This window comes from Strix aluco, chromosome 1 (genome assembly GCF_031877795.1).
Source record: "Strix aluco isolate bStrAlu1 chromosome 1, bStrAlu1.hap1, whole genome shotgun sequence".
NCBI classification, from domain to species: Eukaryota; Metazoa; Chordata; class Aves; order Strigiformes; family Strigidae; genus Strix; species Strix aluco.
Window position 1 is genome coordinate 20849207 of NC_133931.1, and position 14615 is coordinate 20863821.

Genomic DNA, 14615 nt, shown 5'->3' on the forward strand with positions numbered 1-14615 from the left:
AAGTATTAAGAAAAAAAAAGTTATCCCAGCTCAACAGGTGGCAATCACAGAGCAAAGAGCTCTCCAGTTGCTGCTCAAGTTCATGATGAAATAGTGATTTGGGAGGAATAAAAAGCTGATACTCGGCATCATTTTCAGGAGACAGAAGGAACTCTCCCTCCCCTGCCACACCCATGGATGCTGTACCTCTTCTGGATCCTGCTGACAACGTATGCTCCCAAGGCACCTTCTGTTATCATCACAGACAGTGTGGACAAGCTATGCCAGCCTTCTCTAGTATTCCTCATTTCCTATAAACACCACAGGGTTCCACATGTTTAATCTGCTTTGTATCTTCAAATGTAGTTTACTAATTCTGGGAATTTAAGGGAATGTACTTAATTCAAAGGAGGTTTATAAGCATTCTTACTTATAAGGTGTTTTGGGGATGAGTTATTTCATAGAGAAGACACATGTGAATAGAGTAAGACAGAGACTTTTTTTTTCTCAGTTGCCACCCTCAAATCTCTAATTCCCACTAGAATTGATGGAATACACCCAGGACAAAGTCTTTATTGCTATTCAAACCCATTCCTACCTTTGACCATGACAAGACTTGAAGTTCTGCTGCAAAGACAGCTGGCAGCTGAGACAACACGGTCTCAACACACAGCAGTCTTGTTTCTCGCTCACAATCTGTTTCTGCTACTGATGTAAATATATTTTTAATATAAAGGAGCGAGTCTGGTCCCTAAAGATTACAGGGGGGAGGAAGAGAGCTCCTCAGGTTCCTGACAATATTTTGAGTCTATGTATCGCTTTATATTACTATTTGTGCAACAAAAAAGGTCTGATGACAGAATTAGTGATACCTGTAAAGTTAAGCACATTTGCATTTGCAGAACTAGGGGCAAATTATGAAGTTATAAAGATACTGAAGACGCATCATATTTTTAAAGCAAGTTTCCATTTAACCACGTTTAACCTCATTATCATCCATATAACATACTCTGCTTTCTCTTTGGAAGGAGATGCATTGGTCCCACAGGATTCAGCCATTCTTTTTCACAGAATCACAGAATCATCTAGGTTGGAAAGGACCTTGAAGATCATCTGGTCCAACCATTAACCTAACACTGACCGTTCCCAACTACACCATATCCCTAAGCGCTATGTCAACCCGACTCTTAAACACCTCCAGGGATGGGGACTCCACCACCTCCCTGGGCAGTCCATTCCAACGCCTAACAACCTGTTCTGTAAAGAAATGCTTCCTAATATCCAGTCTAAACCTTCCCTGGCTCAACTTGAGGCCATTACCTCTTGTCCTATTACTTATTACTTGGTTAAAGAGACTCATCCCCAGCTCTCTGCAACCTCCTTTCAGGTAGTTGTAGAGGGTGATGAGGTCTCCCCTCAGCCTCCTCTTCTCCACACTAAACAACCCCAGTTCCCTCAGCCGCTCCTCGTACGACATGTGCTCCAGACCCTTCACCAGCTTCGTTGCCCTTCTCTGGACACGCTTGAGTAATTCAATGTCCTTTTTGTAGTGAGGGGCCCAAAACTGAAACACAGTAACCGAGTACTTTTGAATTAGTATTTCTTTCAGGGCCCATTCAGAGAAAGAACAGCACAAAAGCACAAAAGATACTCTCACTTTGTGAGTGGCTTTGCTTAAAGCAGGACAGAAACCCAGAATGGCCAAGGAATGGCTATCGAGTGACAGAGGAGGGATAGAAAAGGTGGTAAAGAGGCCTTTGATACCAAGGCATGTTGTGATACCTTTTATCTCCAGTGCTGGAGATGCTGGACTCAGCATTAAATAGATTGACTGCTACTGATGTCAGTGTAAATCACTACAGCACAGTAAGCTTTACCGTGACATCTACGAGAACAATTTCAACTTCAGTATTAAAACTGCATAGCACCACTAACCTCAGACCCCTGCAGCTTCACTGGTTTTTGACAGGGTTGTACAGATATAAGCTTAGGTGAAGACTATCTATTACTTTCTCATCCCAGCTGGGCTGGGTGAGAAGGTTACAGCCCCAAGACCTGCCAGCTTAGCTGACCATTCTGCACATCATTTCAGCTGTAAATGGTCTTGGGTTAAATCTCGTTTCCCATAAAGTGTTCAGGGAGTGACACCCAGAAGCTGGAAAACAATCAGGAAAAATTGTGTACCCACATCCATGTGTGGAGTCTGGCCACCCTTCTGAATTTGGAAACCCTCTTGTTGCTAGCTGTTATTTCTGAATTTTCCCCAAAAGGAAACTAGAATTTACAAACATTGTTCCCCTTTTTAATTGTAAAGAGTTTTATGAAGCATCATGTAACATCCACAAAATCATGAACTTCATCAACTGACATTATAAGCACGTACAATAGCTGTAAACTCACAAGGGAAAAAATACAAATAAAAGAAAAATCTTAGTATCTTGAGTTCTTTTTGAGGAAAGAAGTTTTTGCTCCCAGATGTTTCCTGTTACTTTGATTAAATCCATTAATTCACTGTAATATGAACAGCACTTGAAGCTCCATTGATCAGAGTGATAATTGCCGATATTTTCACATTAGCTTAAATGGGTTTAGCATTATTCTTAACTTGATTCTTCAAATATGCTTTCAGAGGACAAGTCATTACTAAGGATTTTATTATGCACAGCCACATTAAAATTATTTTTCAGTATTTTCCATTATCTCATTGAACCTTCTAGAACAATGTCAGCTGTCATCAGGTATTCTGAAAACTAAACTCAGACTTTGCACTGCTTTTTGTTACATGCACAAATACTGAAAATGAAATCAGGTTTTCTCCAATTTGCTATGAATAGGAGTCTAATATCGAAGTTTTAGGTTGGGTACCAGCATAAAGACATATGAGGGAATATCGGCAAGGATACCCAACAGGACTGAGTTTCCTGTTCTTCATCTGCTATCATCAGAACATGTACTCAGGAACCAGTAGAACTAACCCTTCTGATGGATAATACCAACACACTCAGGTTTCTCACTCTCTTTTCAGTGGCTGAGGAACATTTACTGGAGTCCATCAACATCCTGCAACAAAACAACCTCCAGCCTCATGTCCAATGAGTCTGGCTGTGCAATGGACAGGCAGTTAGTTAAGTCTGTGTCAGAGCAGTTGAGGAATACCTACATCTTTATAAATATGTAATATTTATTGAGGTTTCCAGTTTGCTTACTAGAGTTCAATTCAGTCAGTATGGCAACTGCTATATGAAATCGAGTCATGGGTCAGCAATCGGGGCTGAATCCACCCTTTGCATACTAAGTACCACTACGTTTTGACCAAAATGTTAGCCAGATCAGCAGATTTTTGGGCAACAGCCTGAGAGCTAACTACTGAAGTTCTGGGCCAAAAAACTCCCACTGGTAAAGGAGACACTAGTGCTGTCCTGGAGTAGGTTTGGGCTGATTCTTCACTGAGGTCACTGTATGTTTGGTACGCACTTAGTTCTGCAAGAAGAGCCTTCCTTGTGTGATCCACAAGTCTTGAAGCTAATAGGTAATATTATCTTTATTACTTAGATTTTATTTAAATTAAGACCTATTTAGTTAATTTTCCCAGCTCTTCAAGATATATTTAATCAGCTTTACATCATTACTGTGTTCTGAAGTAGTGAACATAAGGTTTTGGACCTGTTGGCTGAAGACCCAAAGTGCTATGTGCTGATAGGACAAAGAGTGTAGGTTGCAATCCCAGCTCATTCTGGAGTTGCTACTCTATGAGTAGCCTTTGATGGTCATACCTCTGCCATCAACTGAGTGTTGTTACCTAAAATTGTTCAAAAAAATTGTATATCAACTGAGTGTTGTTACATAAAATTGTTCAAAATTATGGAACATAACTGTACAATCACAGAACAATTTAGGTTTGAGGGGACCTTTGGCACTTACCTGCTCTAACACCTTGCTCAAAAGAGGACCAACTTTGAAGACAGATCTAATTCTGAAATCAGGACAAGACAGGGCCTTGTCCAGTCAACTCTTGTGTATCTCCAAGGAAGGACATGGACAGCGGGTCAAGACAAGTCACTATTTCCCCCTACTCAGCACCAGTGAGACTGCATCAGAGTACTGGGTCTAGCACTTTGGGGTCCCGAGTGAAAGAAAGACATTAAGAAACTGAAGCCTGAAGAACGGGTTTCTTCAAACAGTAGCAACTGTTTTCCTTCAAAAACACAACCAAATAAAATCAGTATCAAACTCTGACCAATCTACTAGAGTCTGTAGCCTTTTTTGCCATTGGAAAATCTTGTTCCTTAAGGTTCTGGGGAATAATCACTTTTTGGGGCCAGAGGTATAGTTGTCATTTCTGATAGTCAGTTTCTGGCTGTCCCATTCTAAAGTTTGATTTTTCTATTAAATTTACATTCCAAACAGAGCCACTGGATTTTAAAGCTGATGCTCCCAAACAAGTATACCTCTTGCCTTCCATATTGACTTTTACTCCCAAATCCCAACCAAATTGGTATGTTTAGAGCTTCCTGGATGCAGCTTTCAAGTACATGAATTCCTTTTATAAAGATGCAGCACGGGGACATACAATTTGTTTAAGTGTCACAGTCCCCTTTCAAATGTCACAGAGAACTCTCACCATGAATAACCTGTACCTGTCTCAAGGGGATTTTCATAGACATTACAGGAAACAAATCAGCCTTAAGTAATGCCCTTGTGCAACATACTGTATTTTTATTAATTTCTGTAGATCTTCAGACTTCTGCTACAGGGCATACGTAATTTATGTGCAACACTCCCTGCTTCTTTCTCAATGTACTAACACTCAGGTACTCACAGAATGAAACAGCTGCATGTACCAAATTAACATCAGTTATTATAGTTACATTAGATTCAACACAATATACATTTTGTTTGGAATATTTTTAAACATTCTCTGTATGAGAAAAATAGTACAACATAGCATCACTAAAAATATCTGCAAATATCCCAATTATACAGCAGCAGGTGCAGCACCCTGTGGGTCAGGATGGCCGAGCGGTCTAAGGCGCTGCGTTCAGGTCGCAGTCTCCTCTGGAGGCGTGGGTTCGAATCCCACTTCTGACAGTTCCCTTTTGGGGCTACATCCTGCTGGCGACTGGCCACCTGTGCTGTCCCTCAGGGTTCAATTCTAGGGCCAGTTCTGTTCAATATATTTATCAACGACCGACAGACAGCAGCTCAATACAAGTCAGCAGCCGTGCCCTGGCAGCCAAGAGAGGGCAAACTGCATCCTGAGGTGCATCAAATACAGCATAACCAGCAGTCAAAAGAGGTGATTATCCCACTGTATTCAGCGTTGTGTGGCCTCACCTTGAGTATATTGTGTAGTTGTGGGCCCCACAGTTTAAGAAGGATGTGAAGGTATTTGAAGGCCTCCAGAAGAGAGCAACACAGCTGGTGACAGGGCTGGAAGGAATGTCCTATGAAAAGCAGCTGAGGAATTTGGGTTTGTCTCCTTTGGAGAAAAGGAGGCTGAGGGGTGACCTCATTGCTCTCTACAGTTTCCTGAGGAGGGGAAATGGAGAGGGAGGTGCCGAGCTCTTCTCCCTGGTATCCAGTGACAGGATGTATTGGAATGGCTCAAAGCTGCGCCAGGGGAAGTTCAGACTGGACATTAGGAAGCATTTCTTTACCAAGAGGGTGGTCAAAGACTGGAACAGGCTTCCTAGAGAGGTGATCGATGCCCCAAGCCTGTCAGTGTTTAAGAGACATTTGGTCAATGCCCTTAACAACATGCTTTAACTTTTGGCCAGCCCTGAGTTGGTCAGGCAGTTGGACTAGATGATCACTCTACGTCCCTTCCAACTAAAATTATTCTATTCTATTCTATTCTATTCTATTCTATTCTATTCTATTCTATTCTATTCTATTCTATTCTATTCTATTCTATTCTATTCTATTCCATTCCATTCCATTCCATTCCATTCCATTCCATTCTTAAAAAAAATGGGGTCTTAAATTAAAATGGGAGATCTAATTGTCTCAGCCTAAAGAAAGGAGCAGTTCAGAATCCAACCCCCAGAATCTGGTGGGGTTTCTTCTTCCTCCCCGCCACCATGCCTGCAGTAGCCTTGCATCTTCCCTGCACTAGCTCTGATGTTGGATGTCAGGCTATATGCCCCACTGATGTAGCAAGAAACACTACTCCCCTGATCTGGTCTTCTGCTGCTTTAGGGAGTGAGACCCACCTGCCAGGCAATCACCTGGAAAGCTCTGTCACTTGCCGAAGTGGCAAGAGCAGGGGAATTAGTGGAGCAGAGCATGAGAGGGAGAACCCAGAACCTCCCTCTCTCCCCCTTTTGCCAGAGGTGAGCTATTTTGGCTCCAGATTTTTCCTAAAACTACAGCTTACATCTCAAAACTAGCTTTTTTTCTTTTTTTCCTTTTACCTTGCTCTCCCAAATACTTTGGATATTGTATTATGATCTTGTTTTGTTAAAACTTAAAAACCTCTCAAAAGCACATATGAATCAGTAAATGAATTAGATTTTCATGTAACATACTTAGAGTTAAGTACACATTAAGTGACAGTCTGGAATACAAATATTTTTGAAAAACAGGGTCACAAACATCAGTCACAAAAACACTCTTCCCATGAATGAAGTGAGAAACTACGATTTTTAGTGCCATAAGCTGTAAATGTTAAATATCCAGTACTGCAAATGCTCAGCAGGCATGCAATAACGACCTCTGAACACACATTGCATAGATCATTATAAATTTGTAGCTAAAAAAGATGAAGTAATGAATTATTCCAGAGGAAGAAACAGGCTGAGGGAGTGTTTTAATTATGGGATATTAACACACACTCCAACAAAGGTAACTAATGCTTTCCATCTGCAAATGCTACCAAACATTCCTTGAGTAGAGTTGTATACCTACCCAAAATACTTATCTACCAAACCTTGTGTACAGAAGATATATATCTGTTTTTCTCCAGAACCTTAACCCATGGGGTGGTTGGTGTTAACCCATCCATTCTTGGTAGGCAAGCAGCACTACAGTCTGTCAACATATACAGGGATGTTTTGCAGAACACCCTTGCAGAAAGCAATGTTAATATCACCATCACTGTTAATATCATTGTTAATGCTAACTCAGTATCTAATTCCATGTTCCAGACAGCAATTCTACCAATATTGGAATTCTGAAAGCAGCACATTTGACTGCTATGAATGCACAGCAAGTCCAGCATGTTTAGGTCTGCCAGACATAAAACAAAATCAGTGGGTAGCTGCCTAAAGCAGTAATCCACAACTTAAGTTGCAGAGTGCAGGGCTGGCTGGTCTTCCTGTGGGACCCATTTTGGATGCAACCTAAAACCAGCATCCTGGTTGTTTATAGTCTTTCAAGTCCCACCAATACAATTTACAATAGTGGCATATTGTCTACCTTATGCAGGCATCAATCCAAGTATTATTAGATGTTATTTGATCTAAACTAATAGTTTAGACTCTTCCTAATGTTTGAGGAAAAAATATAACTGTGTGAGAGAGAAACCCCATGAAATAATTGTATGTCACAAGCAAAACAGCAACTCTGAAGTCTAGAACCTCCTTAGCTTCATTTCAATTATAATGTGAATATTGAGATCCTATAAATCAGAACAGATGTACCTCAGTATTTAAGATGGTTTAAGCATCCTAGAAAACTACAAGTGAGAAGGCATTCACTAAATAGATTATGCATTCAAACACCTATTCAGAACTGTAGCTTTTTTCTACAGTCCCTTCCTGACCCTACTTAATCCCTGCTGAGAGGCCTGCATGGGGGAGAGAGAGAGAACTGCATGGGGCACCGGCCACCATTCAGGACAAGAAGAACCCTAACTCCAGTGGGAGTTCACGAGTTACATTGGTCCTAGGATCTCATCCCCTGATTCAAATCTCCATTTTGGACAAGGCTGCACAGGAGTTGCTGTACCTATGAAACAGCAGCAAGGTAATAGAATGCAGAGCCACTGGTTAAACAGTCTGCAGTCATGACCTCTGCAGAGCATTTTCCTTCTAGTAACACATTGTAATGGGGGAATTAGGTATGCAGATGAGATTTCATTTGGATTTTCAATATAATTACACAATAAATGACAATATTCTGCCAAGTCAACTCTTCCATATTCACAGACTATAGTAATGGGCAAAGTACAAGGGGGAGAGGGAGACTTAAAACCAAGGCCATCATAAACAACAAAGACCACAGGATTTCATCAAGAAATCCCTGTAGAAAGTTCAATTCCTTGTTCTCTAGCAGATCATTTATCCTGAATTAAAAGCCTGCACAGAACAAAAAATCTGCCAAATCCTTTGTTAATGTTACGTAGGTTAGTCACTATTAAAAATACGCACCAAATTGTGCCAAAGCACACGTTAACTGATGGTAGGTAATGATTTCTGTGAAGACAGCCTCTTCCTATAAATTACCTTTTGGAAACTTTCACAAGATGAACTGGACAGAATCTAGAGAGGCATTTGAGGGAAAGAGGAACAACTATTTTCAAAAAAATCCGATTATCAGTATGTACGGTAGCTATTCCATAATCACATGCCAATATCTGCAGTCTTTTATAACATTGTTTAGTGAGGCTAAATTCAAACTGTTCACATGAATATGTTCAGCTCTCCAGTCAATTTAAAACCAAAATAATCGTATGAGCTAGACAAGATGTCCAGATTTAAATAACTTCCACTATTAAAGGAAGCAGGTGATTGACTTTTTCTGAGACTAAAATTTCATACATCTTAGCCATTGCTAGTCACAAGGACTGAGATCAAACTCTCAACATTCACATGTGCTGCAAATATTTCCTGTGGGTGAGAAGTATATAACCACAAGCAACTCAGAAATCTTTTATCTCTTTAAAGCTGAACAGAAGAGAGTGCTTCTGGTAAATAAGATCCAGAGAATGACAAATCTCTTTTTTTTTAAAGAAAGGGACTACACACTTTTTCAAACAAACATATTTCAGAATGCCATTGAAAACAGGAGGTAAAAGCCACAGAACAATATTGTGCTTTACCAAAGGAGCAGTTTTCTTTCAGCAAGCCTCTATCAAATACAACCTCTCAGTTAATAAGGAATAAGGATTCCCTTATTTCTCTGCGGCAGCTGCAGCCAGAGCTGTACCTGTAAGCAGAGCCCTTACTGACCAAAAGGGGAAAGAAAAGAGGCAGACCTCACACCCTGTGTGAAATCCCCCTGAAGGGGTTTCAGGGAAATAGATAATTTTATGGGCAAACCAGGCTTCTACCATTACCACCACTGCACAGTCATAAATGAGATGATATTGCCACAGAGTATTTTTTCCTTCATATGAATTTTTCTCCAGCAAACGAATGGCTGTCACCAAACTCTTCTCATCCTGGTTTTATGAATGTTGCCCGTGGACTAGAGGAGAATACAGCAGACAGAGACTATCTCATTATATGCTCATCACAAAGCATAATAGATACCCATATCTGATCAGTGCTTATCACTCAGCATGAGTGACTGAACGACTGAAATGGATGGAAACTGCTTCCAGTATTTCTCTCCTGATACGAAATCCACATGTCACTTTGAAAAGAATTAGATGAAGTTCAGCCAAGTATACGCTAAGTAGGTGGACACTGAGGGAATTTTGAGATATTTCATTTACTTCTACTGCTCATTAGTGGATAGGACAGTATATTTCCAACACTTTGTGATCTTCAAAGATTTTTTTTTTTAAACAAGTAAAAGGAATAATCAGGATACCATGGCTCACCTGCTCCCTCTGCCACTGAAACAAGCCTACACTGGCAGTTCAAAGCATGTCTGAATTTGCGTTTATCTTACTGAGAAACAATCCATCACCAGGAGTTAATGATCTTTTTTGCCCTAATGAATCTACACTGAAACGGATCTACCTGGGTCTCCATGCTGTTCACAATTATTAAAACATGAAAGCTGGTGAGGAAATTGATGATTAACTCTGATGCCAATTAAATGTCAGCTTTCTGAACTGGAATCAATTCAGACAATGCAAGTCTATCTTTGTATTAAAGATGATGCACACAGAAGCTTTTCTCTCAGTGCAGGGGTCCTGGATCTGTACTGGCATAAGCCACACTGCAGAGGGGCAGGCCCAAAGGGCAGCTTTGCCATGAGGAAACAGGGGTGCCCGGAAAGTGAAAATAACACATAGCTGTATCTGATAACATAGAGACACTTGCGATAGCACAGATAGAAAGCTACCTGCTGTGAGCCAAGCTCGCATGTGGATCTCCTATGGACAGACATAATCACAATATGGGGCAGCTTGTTATTCTTTCTGCTGCTAGTGCTTTTCATAACACATAAATGGATGAAAAAAACAGTATTTATTTGTAGGTATGCCTGTCCTGAAGCCAAAGTCTTGCTCCACTTGCAAAAGTCACATTCCCCTTTGAAAGTTAATGCTGCCTTTTTACTGTGAGCCAATCCACTGGCTGTTTCCTGTTAGAAATATTCACCCTTACCTCAGAGTGGTAATTTCACATCCATTTTTAAATGGAATGAATTTATTTTCCTGTTCCTTCAGTGCTAGTCCTAGGTTCTGATAGCTCCCACTCTCCCCAACACAGCACAGCATTAGTGGATGGTCTCCAGCGCTGCTTCGTGGCTACAGAGACTCCCCACCAAAGCACCTAGGTACTTTAATGCCTCCTCAAAGAAGAGGGCCCGCAAGCCTTACATCATACAACCTCTAAGAAAACAGAACTACATGCTTTCCCACCCTTCTTCCTCACTAACTAAAATGAGGAGCAGAGGTATATTGCAGCCTTGTGGCAATCAGCACTGGGCAAAGCAAAAGATACCCAAGCAACAGCAGTGTCGAGATCCATTGCTCAGTACCTGGGGTGGTGTTTACTGAATAACAATAATAAAATACACCTCTGTGTTGCCATGTAAAATTTTACTTACCTCCATTTTTATTTGAAAAACAATTTTCAGGAGAGAATATTATAAACACCAACTGGAATATAATAAATAAACTACAAATGTCTATAAACCTGCCTCTTTATCTGACTGGTGTCAGTTAAGGTAAAATAAAAATTACAATCTCTACATAAAGAAAGTTATATAAGTAGGTGAGTGGGTTTAAAAACAAAGTAGAAATCTCAGAAAGTTATATTCACCTGTCAAAGCAAGTAAACTACCAGATGAAAAGGAGGCTAGGTCTGAATATGATTAAAGCCTTATTTTTTTCCCCAAAGAGCACAGATTTAGACTTGCTGAAGTCTGCATATTTAAAATACACGATAATAAAGATGAGCTATTGAGTCATCACCAATTATTTTAAAAGAGAAAATTGTTTATTTATAAAGAAACTGATGTTTATAAAGAAGGACTTGCAGTTGAAGAAGCAGTCTTTGGGGTTTGGAGGTTTTGTTTTGTTTTTCTAACTTAATTTACTTGCTTCATCTCCATTTCTAACTTCAGAAGTATCACATTTCAAATCTTTCCTTTTTAGCTTCTCCTATCGTGGCCTTTAGAGTTTGTGGCAAACCTTTCACACACCTTAACAAGATGTCAATCGTTAACGTGATAGTCCTATCTATTAAACAGGTGAAACTAAGTAAGTGTTATAACACAAAATGTTATAACACTAAATAAGTGTTATAACACAAATCGAAGCCTCCCAGCAGCTCAACGGTCAAATGTCACAAACATCAATTTGTTTAGCTTTTTGGATAATGTCAGGTCCCAACAACTGGACTAAACACAGTTAAGAGGAAGCTGTATTGAGTTTTCACAGAGAAGAGGTGAGCACAGGGTACTAGTCTGCCTCGTGCTTCAGCTGCTGAGCCCCACCAGCAGCCCAGGTGGATCAGGCTGGGGACACTGGTGTTGGCCATTTTTCCAGCATCTCCACCCTGAGTTACGATGTCCATAGGAAAAACACAGCTCAATCTCAGGACTCTCCCTGGACTGCCCTGCATGGATCGCAGGCATAGCTGCATTGCTTTGCTCTCTTCCCCTAAATAACCTCTCTTCCATCATTAGAGTTACTCCTTATCTGCAGTCTAGCCCAGTATCCTCTTAACACACACAAGAACATCCATGCTGGATCAGACCTAGTCAGCCTAGATCAGCATCCTCTGGGACCGTGGCCAAGACCAGTCCTAAGGGCAAAATCAATACAGGCAGTGCGAAACAGTAGGACAAACAGTAGGACAAAGCTTCCCTGCTCCCGGGAATTTGGGATTCAGAGGCTTCATAATGTAGAGGTATTCCTTGGTGTTTCATAGCCTGCAACAGACTACAGAGTCACTGAGGCTGGTGGGGACCTCTGGGGATCCTCCAGTCCATCCTCCTGCTCAGAGCCGGCACAGTTGCAGCACATTGCTCAAGGCCATAACCAGCCAGGTTTTTATTATCTCCCAAGACAGAGACCATACAGCCTCATGGCAACCCGCTCCAGTGTTTGGCCACCTACACATTAAAGGAAGTTTTTTGTTACATTTCCTGAACTTTTTAACATTCATATGCTGCTGCAACAAATTCCAGAGCCTGCCTATGCACTGCCTGAGGAGCTGTGCGCAAGCCTGGTGTATGGGGTGGGGATTATAATAAGGGTAGCATTTCTCATGTCTCCCCACACTCTGCATGGGACCACTGCTCTAAGATAATCTAAAGTGGCGATCTTACGAAGGTTTCAAGACCACAGCAGGGGTCTTCAGACCACAGCATTCATTACTTTTACTGGAATACTCTGAGATGCTTCATTTTTCTGGGTTCTGGACTTGCTCCATGTTGTCCATAAGGATTCCTTTCTTTGTCTGTCTTTGACGTGAGCAGTGGAGGCATCTAGCATTGCTCCATAATATCCAGAGAAACAAGATACTTCTGTTTACAACAGGTTTCTGATAATAAATGTCAAACTATTTCTCATCTCTCAAATTAGAAAAAGTCAAGCAAAACACAATGATTTGCCAAAAGGTAAATAACCTTTAGATGGCATCTTCCCTTCTTGGAATTATTCTCACAAATAGCTTTTTTGTTCTTATGATGCATCTGTTGCATTTATTTCTCCCCTTCCAGTAAGAGTCCCCATCTGCTTTATACATCTGAAATGGCATCTGAGAATTCATGCTAAGAAAGCAGCCTTATCTATTCCAGCCTTCAGATTCACTTTTTCATAAACATCTTCAGGAATACAGAAAGATATTAGGAGATCAGACCTAGAATTCTGTGTTCAGAAAATAACCTTGTCCATGTTAAGAAACAAACAAAAAAAATGGGGCTTTGGGGATGAGGGACGGTTTCATCTGACAGTACAGTTCACAGGACAATATGCATTTAAAATAAGATGAATAGAAGGAGCTAACCAATCACTTGTCATACAGAGGAACAAAAGAGTTCACCATGCTAAGGCTTAAGCCACTGGTGTTGTTTCTTCACTGTGGTTATTTAATGCAAAGAGTATCTTAGCATTATAGTAAAGATGGAAGATTAAATAGGGACAAAAGCCAAGACTTCATGGTCATCCTCAGCTCCTCATGGAGTTTGTTGCACAGTTTTGGACTGGCTGTTGAGAAAGCTCCATTTCTTCTGGAAGAAAAGTTCAGTGAATAATAAAGCAAGTGTTCTACCTTAGTTGAAAGGCGGATAAAAGGGTAGAAGTCACACTGTATTGAGCACATAAAAAGATTACAGGGATTAAGAATACAGTACGACACAACAAGCCCTGTACAAACCTGGGTTGGCCCTTTTGGCTTTGCTATAATGCAGATAGAACAATGAATCATACACCAAACATTATCCAAAATAAATCATGCAGCATATCTACTGGTAAACAAATCATCCCTGCTCCTCAGAACTGCTCTTTTCATGAAAAGCCATCCCTCTAGTCTGAAGAGAACCGAGTGAATTTTTTCCTGTAACTATGAGAAACAGGAAACAGGGCTAAAATTCCCATGTAATAAGTTCAATTTCAACAGACAGAATTTTAATATGGCTACCTAGTTATAAAAGATTTGCTATAAAACTTGCATTAACAATTAATTTTTGGATGTTTGTAAGTTTAGAAACTGTTACAGAAATGACAAATCAAAAATACTCGCTGTAGGCAAACCAGCTTCCAGTGTTCTGATAATTACAATTAGGGAGCTTAATGAAATCCAGCGTATCAGATTAGTTTCACAATCCCTACACCTCTGATTTGTACTACCACGACATCTTCTAACAAGTATGGAGCAAATGGATTAGATCTACAGACTAATTTTATAGCCTTCCCTTCCAACTGATTTTCTTGTACTTCCCAGCAATATTTAAGAAAATATTTTCCAATTAATTGAAAGTCATTTAGTGCTCTCACCAAATTACTCCTCAGCGAGTCTGGAGCAGATACACTTTCATTTTCCCAAGTGCCTTTGATTTCTTCTCTGCATGTACAGACATGCACTTAATTAAAACTTTCCATCGAAGTGGCATTAGCTAGACACACAAGGCATACCAAGCTGCTCTTAGGCTTCCTGCCAGAAAGCCAGCAGTGCTGATGCTTTCCTTCATTTACTTTAAAGTGTCAGCAAAACAGGCAATTTATGACCACATAAATATGGAGCCAACAACCTATGACCACTATCTGCGGCAATACAGCACAAATGCACCTG

The 14615-nt window shown here is 40.5% G+C and overlaps 1 protein-coding gene and 1 non-coding gene across 7 annotated transcripts in view; one reads left to right on the forward strand and one right to left on the reverse strand.

The window, feature by feature from the left end:
- The window catches only part of OXR1 (oxidation resistance 1), a 297931-nt gene that overhangs the window by 232190 nt on the left and 51126 nt on the right, over positions 1 to 14615 (reverse strand). The gene's annotated exons all lie outside the window — the stretch shown is intronic.
- Positions 4985 to 5067, forward strand: TRNAL-CAG (transfer RNA leucine (anticodon CAG)). The gene has a single exon. It is a non-coding gene; the product is annotated as a tRNA-Leu (tRNA).